This window comes from Notamacropus eugenii, chromosome 4, assembly GCF_028372415.1.
Source record: "Notamacropus eugenii isolate mMacEug1 chromosome 4, mMacEug1.pri_v2, whole genome shotgun sequence".
Classification (NCBI taxonomy): Eukaryota; Metazoa; Chordata; class Mammalia; order Diprotodontia; family Macropodidae; genus Notamacropus; species Notamacropus eugenii.
Genome location: NC_092875.1, coordinates 105,066,785 through 105,077,739, shown reverse-complemented (window position 1 = coordinate 105,077,739; position 10,955 = coordinate 105,066,785). Strand labels below are relative to the sequence as shown.

Here is a 10,955-nt window from a genome sequence, read left to right as displayed (position 1 = left end):
CTGAAAAGACTAGTATGAACTGATGCAAAGTGAAATCAGCAGAACCAGAAAAATATTGTACATAGTAATAGCAATACTATGCACAATGATCAACTCTGAATGACTTAGCTATTCTCAGAAATGTAATGATCCAAGACAGTTCTAAAGAACTTATGATGAAGAGTGCTACTCCTTCCCCAGAAAGAGAACTGAAGGAGTCTGAATGCAGCTTGAAGCATTTTTTTTTACTTTCTTAATTTTTCTTCAGTTTTTGTGGTCTGTATTTTCTTTTGCAACATGATGAATATAGAAATATAGTTTTATGACTGAACATTTATGACATATACAATTTCTTACCTTCTCAATGAGGGAGAAAGGAAGGGAGAATTTGGAACTCAAAATTTTTTTAAATGTTTAAATTGTTTTTTTTTTTTCACATTAAACTGCTTTAATGGTCTCAAAATCCTCTGACAGATTTTTTGGTCAAGTTGTTTCCATTTAAAAATTACTGCTTTTAAAAACTAATAACTTAAAACTGCCATGAAACAAATGGTCCACAAAAACATTCCTTTCCTCCTGAAGCTTTTACGATGCATTGTAATCATTAACCAGTCTTTTACTATTAAACTTAAATGGCCAATTGAGACAAACAGTTCTGAGACCGTTCTTCCACCACTGATTAAGACTGGGGTGGCAGGTGTTGTACAGAATATTCATTTAGCCTTCTGGGCCTTCTGGGCAGATTTTGTGACCTTGCCAGCTCCAGCAGCCTTCTTGTCAACTGCCTTGATGTCACCAAATGCAACAGTCTGCCTCATATCACGAACAGCAAAACGACCCAGAGGAGGATAATCAGCGAAACTCTCCACACACATGGGCTTGCCTGGAACCATGTCAACGATGGCAGCATCACCAGATTTCAGGAATTTAGGGCCATCTTCCAGCTTCTTACCAGAACGCCGATCAATCTTCTCCTTTAGTTCAGCAAACTTGCAAGCAATGTGAGCAGTGTGACAATCCAGAACAGGAGCGTAACCAGCACTGATTTGGCCTGGATGGTTCAGGATAATAACCTGTGCAGTGAAACCAGCTGCTTCCATAGGAGGGTCATTCTTGCTATCACCAGCCACATTACCACGACGGACATCTTTGACAGACACGTTCTTGACATTGAAACCAACATTATCCCCTGGCAGAGCCTCACTCAAAGCTTCATGGTGCATTTCGACAGACTTTACTTCAGTTGTAACATTGACTGGGGCGAAGGTGACCACCATGCCTGGTTTTAGAACACCAGTTTCCACTCGGCCAACAGGTACAGTACCAATACCGCCAATCTTGTAGACATCTCGGAGGGGTAGACGAAGGGGCTTGTCAGTTGGACGAGTTGGTGGCAGAATGCAATCCAAAGCTTCAAGCAGTGTAGTTCCATTAGCATTGCCATCCTTGCGAGTGACTTTCCATCCCTTGAACCAGGGCATATTAGAGCTAGGCTCCAGCATGTTGTCACCATTCCAACCTGAAATTGGCACAAAAGCTACTGTATCAGGGTTGTAGCCAATTTTCTTAATATAGGTACTGACTTCCTTGACAATTTCCTCATATCTCTTCTGGCTGTAGTGGGGCTCGGTGGAATCCATTTTGCTTACACCAACAATCAGTTGTTTTACACCTAGTGTGTAGGCCAGAAGGGCATGCTCACGGGTCTGCCCATTCTTAGAAATGCCAGCCTCAAATTCACCAACACCAGCAGCAACAATCAGGACAGCACAGTCTGCCTGAGATGTGCCTGTAATCATGTTCTTGATGAAATCTCTGTGTCCTGGAGCATCAATAATGGTCACATAGTACTTGCTGGTCTCAAATTTCCACAGGGAGATATCAATAGTGATACCACGCTCACGTTCAGTCTTCAGTTTATCCAAGACCCAGGCATATTTAAAGGAGCCCTTTCCCATCTCAGCAGCCTCCTTCTCAAACTTCTCAATAGTTCTCTTATCAGTTCCACCACATTTGTAGATGAGATGGCCAGTAGTGGTGGATTTGCCATAGTCTACATGTCCAATGACGACAATGTTAATGTGAGTCTTTTCCTTGCCCATTTTTGTGGAAGTTTAGCGATGGTTTTCACAACACCTGTGTTCTGGCGGCAAACCCATTACGAAAAAGCTTTAAATTGTTTTTTATGTATAATTGGAAAAAACAAAATGCTTAATAAATATTTTTTTAAAAGGAATCCTTGAACACTCTTCTGCTCATTTATTCTAGATATAGCATCTGCTCTGGATAGCTCTCAACAAAACTCATAGTATGTATTACATAGGCTTTCTTGAAATGCAAATTTATTGCTATATATTTTGAATCCTCTCATATTCTGTTGTGCACATGACATTTTTTCTTTTCATATTTTGTACTTAAGCTTTAATATTTAAATTTATAATATTTTTCTCTTCTTATTTGTGTTTAAATCAAAAAAAATAAAAATAGAAAAATATAGCATCTGTTCAGAATTATTCATAGGAATACTCTCCCTTCTTCACATATGCTAGTCAATGTTCTTCTTAAAATAACCAGTGATCAGTTCTCTCTGTGTCTCTCTCTTTGTCTCTCTTTCTGTCTCTGTGTTTTTCAATAATCAAAATCACATACAAGAGCTAATGTAGCATAATGGATAGAGAGCTGACCTTGAATCCAGGAAGAGCTGAGTTCAATTCCTGTCTCTGATACATGCTGGTTGAGTGACCTTGGGTGAATCACTTAAACTCTTACAGTTCTGGGCAACCATCTAAGACTACAAGTGAAAGATAAGGTGCTGACCTGAATTGGTATAAAGAATTTATCACTATGATATCCTACACACTAGGATAGGTGTAGGAGCTCCCTATGCCAGTGAAATCACATACTCATTCCATATCATCGTTCCATAAAGATGAGATAATAGCACTGTGAACAATTTCAACAGCTTCAACCTGACCACTGAAATGAAAAATCTATACTCTCTCCCCCAAAATGAAAAAAAATAAAATAGGAAAGGTGATGTTGTTCAACACCATTTCCTATAAAAGTAGAATCTACGTAACATAGTCATCATTACAAGGTGACCAGGAAGCGTACAGAAATTGCCTTAGCCAACTGTATCTCTCCACTGAGCAGAGAAAGATGTCAGGCAAGTATGACACCAGTTTAAAATAAACTAATTTTAAAATGCTAAGGAGCAGGTGGTATAAGATGATGAGGTATACTGCCTCATAAAAAAGCAAATGGCAGTTGAGGTGAAAATAAGTTTGCAGAAACCTTGGCATGGGATTCAACTGAACCACATCATCTCAAGAGCATTCATGAATAAAACTGGTAGAACAAATATATTTCCAATGGAATAAATTTGGCATTCTTATATATTTTCATCATTAGTGGCAGAGCATCTATTTGGACTCCAAATCTTCCTTCCCTGTAAGATCTACTACATGAATAAGCAGGAAGGGCATTCAGGAAAATATAGATAGAAAGAGCGACTAGACCAGATGACATATACTCAGCAAAGAGTCACTGCAGAGGGGACAATGTTTAAATCATCAACGGATCATTTTACAAAATATAATAGTGAAGGAAATATACAAAAAGAATGAAATAGTCACCAACAACATTAATTCCCACCCACAACAAGATGAAAAGAACATCAATTGTCACCAACCCATATGTCTACTTTTTATGTTTATAGAAATCTTTATATGCAAATATTGACAGAGCTGATGATGAAAATATGAGAAGGGAACAGATAAACTTTAACATATGACTCTACCATCAGACCACATCATTAAAGTCAGAGAGAATACAAGATTCAATTGCTTTTGCTCTTTGCTGATTATTTTAAAATGAAGGTGAATAAGTAGAACAAGCAGAAGATTTAATGACTGTTCCAACAAAGATTGTCCCATGTATATGCTAAGGTCACTCGAGATTTCTTGAAAAAAGAAAACACCCAGATAGCTGTTTGAATGACACTGATTATTAATTTCAAGTTAAGAGAGAATGATGATATATGACTTCTAAACTGTTCTGTACTATCATGGAAGATGTCTTCTATGAGGTTTAAATGATAGATTTCCTAGCCTTAATGAGATCAGTCAGATGTCCCTATTTGCAGATGGTATTCTGATAGTTATGTCAAGCTCCAAAATAATTCAAAGTATCTTCAATAAGAATAATTTTGCAAAAAAAAATTATAAAGATACAAGAGGCAATGTGGCATAATACAGGAAAAACTGAATGGATGAGAACTGCTTACTTTCCAGGTTATCAGGTAATGACATTCAGTTAGATGACCATTCTACTGAGGTAGTACATTGGTACTTATATCTGGGATGGGCACTGAAGATCACATGGTTCTCCATATTTGTCTTTTTCAAAGACAAATTGTCCATGTTTGACTTTTTCAAGTGTTCTAATAGTGATGTTTATTTTCAAGAAATTCACAATACTACAATCAGAAATCAAAGTGGCCAGAACAGTCATTAAGAGACATATTATAAAGCATCTAAATGTCAACATGAATATTTTTTGTATTTGATCCGAGAAGCAATTAGGGAACAAATAAAAGGGTTTGAACCTGGAAGTAAGATGGGAAGATCTATGCCTTTGTAAATTAATTTGGGCAGCTGTTTAGATGATGACTTGGAAAAGAGATAGAATGGAAGTGGAGAGGTCAATTCAAAGGTGAATATGATATTTTCCCCCATTTCCTCATCTGCAAAATGGAAATAATAACAGCTATCTCAGAGAGTTGCTGTGAAGATCAAATAAAATATTTGCCAAGTGTTTAGCACAGTGCCTAGAATATACTAAGCTGTATATAAATGCTTATTCACTTCCCTACTCTTTCTCCCCCTCCAAATAGAATCCTAGAATTTAATCCTGGATATGGAACAGATGAACTATTGTTACCTTGCCTGGAATTAAGACTCCACATTACTGCGTAGGCATCTCAACAACATATCAAACATGAATTCCCAATCCCCACTCCTATCAGCTCCACTTTATGAGTTGTTTTCCCCAATAAAAATATAAGTTCTTTGATGGTGAGCATTGTCTAACTAGGATGTATTTGTAGCACCAGCACTTAGAACAGTGCCTAACACATAGTACATGCTACTTACCAAATACACTCTCTCTCTCTCTCTCTCTCTCTCTCTCTCTCTCTCTCTCTCTCTCTCTCTCTCTCTGTCTGTCTCTCTCTGTCTCTGTCTCTCTCTCTGTCTCTGTCTCTCTCTGTCTCTCTCTCTGTCTCTGTCTCTCTCTGTCTCTCTGTCTCTCTCTGTCTCTCTGTGTCTCTGTCTCTGTCTCTATCTGTCTCTGTCTCTCTCTCTCTCTTTCTCTCTCTCTCTTTCTCTCTTTCTGTCTCTCTCTCTGTCTCTCTCTGTCTCTCTCTCTGTCTCTCTCTCTGTCTCTCTCTGTCTCTGTCTCTCTCTCTGTCTCTCTCTCTGTCTCTGTCTCTCTCTGTGTCTCTGTCTCTCTCTGTGTCTCTGTCTCTCTCTCTCTCTCTCTCTCTCTCTCTCTCTCTCTCTCTCTCCTCTAATTACACAAAACTATTTAATGGCAGAGTCAAAAGCCAAGTGTCCTCATTCCTAGTCTAGTGTCCTTTCTACAGGCTTCAAGAACCATGTTTCATCCATTTTTCGTCTATTTCTATTAGATTATAACATCTATGACTTCTTATATAAATTTTGCCTCATCAAGTGTTATGTGCTTAACACAGTACCTCATACATAGTAGGCACTCAGTAAATATTTATTGCCTGCCTGTGCATACTTAGTATTTAATTAATATTTGTTGAACTGTAATAAAATTGAATTATGTTATCACTCACCCACAAACACCCACCAATGACTAGCACTGTGTACCCTATCTGAGTACACAAATGCAGACCAATCCCTACCCTGCCTGAGCCCAGCATTCAAAATGGGTTCTCACACTTGCAAAATGTGCGTGCCCAATACAGCTGTGGTTTCTGAGACAGTGTTAGGATTTATAATTCACCAAATGCACATTAGTGTAACTTCTATAAAATGTCTCAATCCATTTCCTTCTCTCTCAGTGACATCTCTCTTCCCTGATTGGGTCTGTGCAGCCAATTAATAAGGAAACACTGAGATAGCCTTTTAAAGGAAGACAAGGAACTAACTCTCCATTTCCCCCCAAAACTGATGTTGGATCTCTCACAGATTAATCACTACTCAGCTTATCAGGCTAATAAAAAATGAAAGCTGCTGCCCCCCATGGTTTCCCAGAGTCAAGAAATGGGAGACGTGCAGTTAGAACAGGGCTGCTAACATCTGGCCATATATCCTCCTTGGGGAGCAGCAGTACCCCAGAGGGTAACTGAGCTTCCAACCCAAGCAAAGACATCACTGCTACATCATCACCCAAACACTACTAAGCTCCTTTTAATGAAGCCCAGTACATCCCTGCTTATTCAGCTGCTGTGTCTGTGAACATATTGCAATTAACTGCCTGAACAGTGCTGGGGCATTGTTAACTGACATTTAAGTGAAGTGGCTTTGTTGATATGACTTGTAGGAGAATGATTCTCTCCACTGAAAAATGAGATTGGATGGCCTTTTAAGGGGATCAGATGGGGAGAAATTTCTGAAACAGGACTTATAAATGCAATTTCAGAATGTCAGATACAAGCTGAAGTGTTTGATTGGAGAACTAGTCAGTCAAAGACAGGACATGAATGAAGGTCTTCCTGATTCCAAATTCAGTACTGTATCCATAGTGTCATAACACTTCTATTTAGCATACATCACCTTATTTCATTTAGGTATTTTTTTACATGTCCTCTGTTTCCAAATTGAAGATAATCTCCTTGTGTTCCAGGATGCCTATAGGGACCCAACAATCTACCTTGATTTCTCCCTCCTCTATCAAGGCTCACCTTTCTATTCATCCATCATTTCGGTGCCACAACTTTCCCCTCAGTTCAGTAGGATCCAGGAGGGACTAAGGATACCTTCTCCCACTGTTTCCTAACTCATGTAGCCTCAACTCTTTCCTTCCCATCTGTTTTCTTAGACTATGTGCACCTTTTCCAAAACCCAAAGACCTGATTCAAGTTTACCTTCTGGTTCAAAGAATTTGAGAACCCAAATTGCTCTCAGGATGAGAGGGAATGTTTATTCTTCTTAAAGACAAGTCCCAGAATGACATTTACTTCTAAAATCCCTATTCCATAAGTATACCCAGAATACATTCAAAATAAATCCAAAGTAACTTGGGTGACAGAAGGTATTAGAATCTGGGAAAATCCAGAAAGGCTTCATGTGAAAGGTGTCACTTAAACCATCTTGAAAGAAACCAGGGGTTTTGAAAGACGGAGGAGGAGAGACTACTCCAGGCAGGGGAATGGGGAGGAGGGAAGAGTCAATTAAGGCATGAAGATGGAAAGTTTGGAAAGACAATGAGCTCAGATATGGACATGTCTAGTTTGAGATGCCTGTGGCATTATAATATCTTGAAGTTGAAAAGAATTCCAAGGATTCATTCCAGACTATATCTGAACAGAAATCACCTCAAACATTACTAACAGATAGTCATTCAGCTTGAAGACATCCAGGGACAGAGAATTCAGTACATGTAAGTTAGCCCATTCCCTTTTTGAATCAGTTAATGTAGGTACATCAGAACCTTTAATACATGGTAAAGTAACTACTGAGCACTTACTCTGTTCCCAGGGAAGCTAAGTCACACAGTGGATAGGATGCTGGACCTGGAGTTAGGAAGACTCATTTTCCTCAGTTTAAATCTGGTCTCAGCTGTGTGACCCTGGGCAAGCAACTTAACTTTATTTGACTCAGTTTCCTCATCAGTTAAATGAACTGGAGCAGGAAATAGGAAACCACTCCAGTATCTTTGCCAAGAAAACTCCAAATAAGGGTTACAAAGAGCTGAACACAACTGAACAACATACTGTTCCCAGTGAAGAGTGAAACCCTGAGCAAAATGAAGTGAAAAACAGGACCTCGGGGTCCTTAAAGACTGATACACATGACACAAATAATCTCATCATAGAATAACATACTAATGTGCATATTATGCATTGAAGAAAATAAAAGGAAGTTAGAAGAAAGAAAAGATCTATGGGAAGAAGGCTTCTCTTTCCTTAGCCTGGCATGTAAGCTCCTCTGCCATCTGTCCTCAAGTTCTCTCTCCAGTTCTATCTCACACCATTTCTCAGCTTCATTTACTTAACTTGTTAGTCAAATTAGACCAGTTGCCTTTTTTCTCATTGGCTTCCTTATTCACTCTTCCGACTCTGAACTGCTGCAAGGAGGATAGCAGAGTGTATTGGAAAGATGCCCAAACTGGAATCTCTTATTCTACATTTCCATGGGTGAATCAGTTCTTCTTTGTGGGCTCTATCTTCTTCCTTTGTAAAATGAGGATATTGACTGTTATCTGGGTAGTAAATTCTATGGTTATAAACATTCTCTCCTTTTTTTTTCATTCCAATTGTTTTCTCCTACCTTAGTTCCCTGCCTCATTAACTAGTCTCAATATCAGTTTAAAAACAGTTTTAGTAATTTGCGTGTTTATTCAATAATGTTTTCAATTTAAAGGTCAGGTGAAAAAGTTTCTTCTTTCTCTAAGAAGAAATGAAATTATTTTGTTTTCTTTAATTGATTTTTTTTATTATTTCGAAAGTGACGGTCAGTGATAAACCCCTCACCCCACACCACGTGAGAAAAAAAAATTTCCTTCTTTTTCTTTTTGGTCGAGCTAACTCAGAATATTCCACTCCCCCATTCCTCTGGATGAATGAGGGCTCTCTGTTGTGTTTCTTTCTTTTACTCCTTATGACCTAAGGAAACTGTGAATGCATATGCTTTGATTGAAGATCTTATTCCTCCAAGCTCTGCCCACAATCCATTGGGGACATAGACTCAGCATCAGATGGCATATCCAGGTGCCCAGTGGAAAAGGGGAGGCCACTCATCAGATGAGAGCAACATAAATTCAGAAAGACAACTCCTAAGAATAAGGGGCAATAAACCTTTCTGACACTGAGGCCTTGAGTCTATTCTATTTGCAGATCTCAGGAACAATTTGGAAGCAAAGCTGGAAAGGTTTGGCTGAAAGAAATTGATGAGAAATCAGTAAATTTTCAGTCCTGTGGACATTATTTCTACTAAATCATCACTGATCATCTCAGAAGAGATCAAAGTTTTTAGTATCATTGACTATTAAAAACAGAAGGGGCTTTAGAATATAAAATGTTAGAGTAAAGAAGATAGGATGATAGATCTACAAGAGCTCTGACAGCCTACAACAGAGGTTCTTAACCCTTTTGGTGTCATTGATACTTCCCCTACCCTGATAGCTAGGAGAAGCCAATGGATACCCTCTCAGAATAATGCTTTCAAATGCATAAAATAAAACATATAATATTATAAAGGAAATAAATTATATTGAAATATAGTCATTGATAGTTTTAAAAATAAATTTACAGATCCCAGGTTAAGAACCCTCAGTCTAATGTTACAACCTTATCTGTTAGAGCTGCCTGTAGAGAACATCTAACTCAATTGCTTCATTTAAAGATGAATACCAAGGATGTTATGAGACAGCTATGTGGTGCAGTGGACAGAGCACTGGGCCTGGAGTCAGGAAGACTCATCTTCCTGAGTTCAAATCTGACTTCAGACACTTACTAGCTATGTGACTGACTCTGGGCAAGTCACTTCACCCTATTTGCCTCAATTTCCTCATCATAAAATGAGCTGGAGAAGGAAATGGCAAATCTCTCTAGTATCTTTGCCAAGAAAGGCCCAAATGGGGTCATGAAGAGTCAGACACAATTGTACAACAATAACCAAGGATATTAAACTCCTTGCTTAGGTGAATCACCAAGCTGGCCCCAGAACAAAAAATAGGACCAAGGTCTATAACTTCCAGGAGTCCAGTAGTTTTCCACCATACCCAACTGCTTCTCTTTCATACTATAAAGAAATCTGAAACCACTTTCTAATTTCATCCATTAGTCAACTAATCAGTAGCCATTGACGAGCCCTAGGCATGGAAGTGGGGCAGGGAGAGCTTTATTAAGAAATGGCTTTTAAAATCCCAGACCTCACAGAACTTATTCACTGATCAAGGATGGGAATAACATGCACAGAGGTAACTAGAGAACATTACGAATTAGCATTGAATCAAGTATTAGTTTGTGTAGCACTATACTTGGAGCTAGAAGATCTGAGTGATAGGTTGGCACTGCTAAAATACCTGCCATTTTGACCTTGGGCAGATCTCTTCACTTCCTGGTCCCTTATTTTTTACGTCTATGAACTGATGCCATAAAAACAGATCATGCCTAAGGTCCTCTGCAACACTAAGAAGCAGGTGCTAGGATTCTGGAAACGTAGAGATAGTCTTCACTTGTTTGTCGGGTTTGGTACTATCTTTCCTAGTGGTGATATGGAGGGAGTGTGCAGAGACATATCAACAGAATTTTTTCTGTCGAACAGAATGTACAAAAACAGGGGGATGGGGAGGGGGAAGGTACTGGATACCAATGCCTAGAATTTACATAGTGACTTATGCTTTCCAAACACTCAAATTTCTTATTCCATTTGATACAACAGCTTTATTAGTAGAATGTAAGCTACTTTAGAGGTAGCTAAGTGGCACAGTGGATAGTTTATTGTGCCTAAAGTCAAGAAGACTTAACTTTCTAAGTTTAAATCTGACCTCAAACATTTACAAGCTGTGTGACCCTGGGGAAGTCACTTCACCGTTTGCCTCACTTTCCTCACCTATAAAATGAATTGTAGAAGAAAATGGCAAACCACTCCAGTACTTTTGCCAAGATTGGGTTACAAAGAGTCAGACATGACTGAACAACCACAATTTATGGGCAACTTGGTGGCACAGTGGTTAGAATGCTGGGCCTGGAGTCAAGGAGACTCATCTTTCAGAGTTCA

General features: G+C 38.8%; 1 pseudogene across 1 annotated transcript; it reads right to left on the bottom strand.

Moving 5' to 3' along the window:
* Window positions 1-544: 544 nt before the first annotated feature.
* On the bottom strand, window positions 545-2,116 carry LOC140500431 (elongation factor 1-alpha 1 pseudogene; annotated as a pseudogene). The gene has a single exon (XR_011965735.1). The product of XR_011965735.1 is annotated as an elongation factor 1-alpha 1 pseudogene (transcript).
* Between the last annotated feature and the right edge of the window lie 8,839 nt (window positions 2,117-10,955).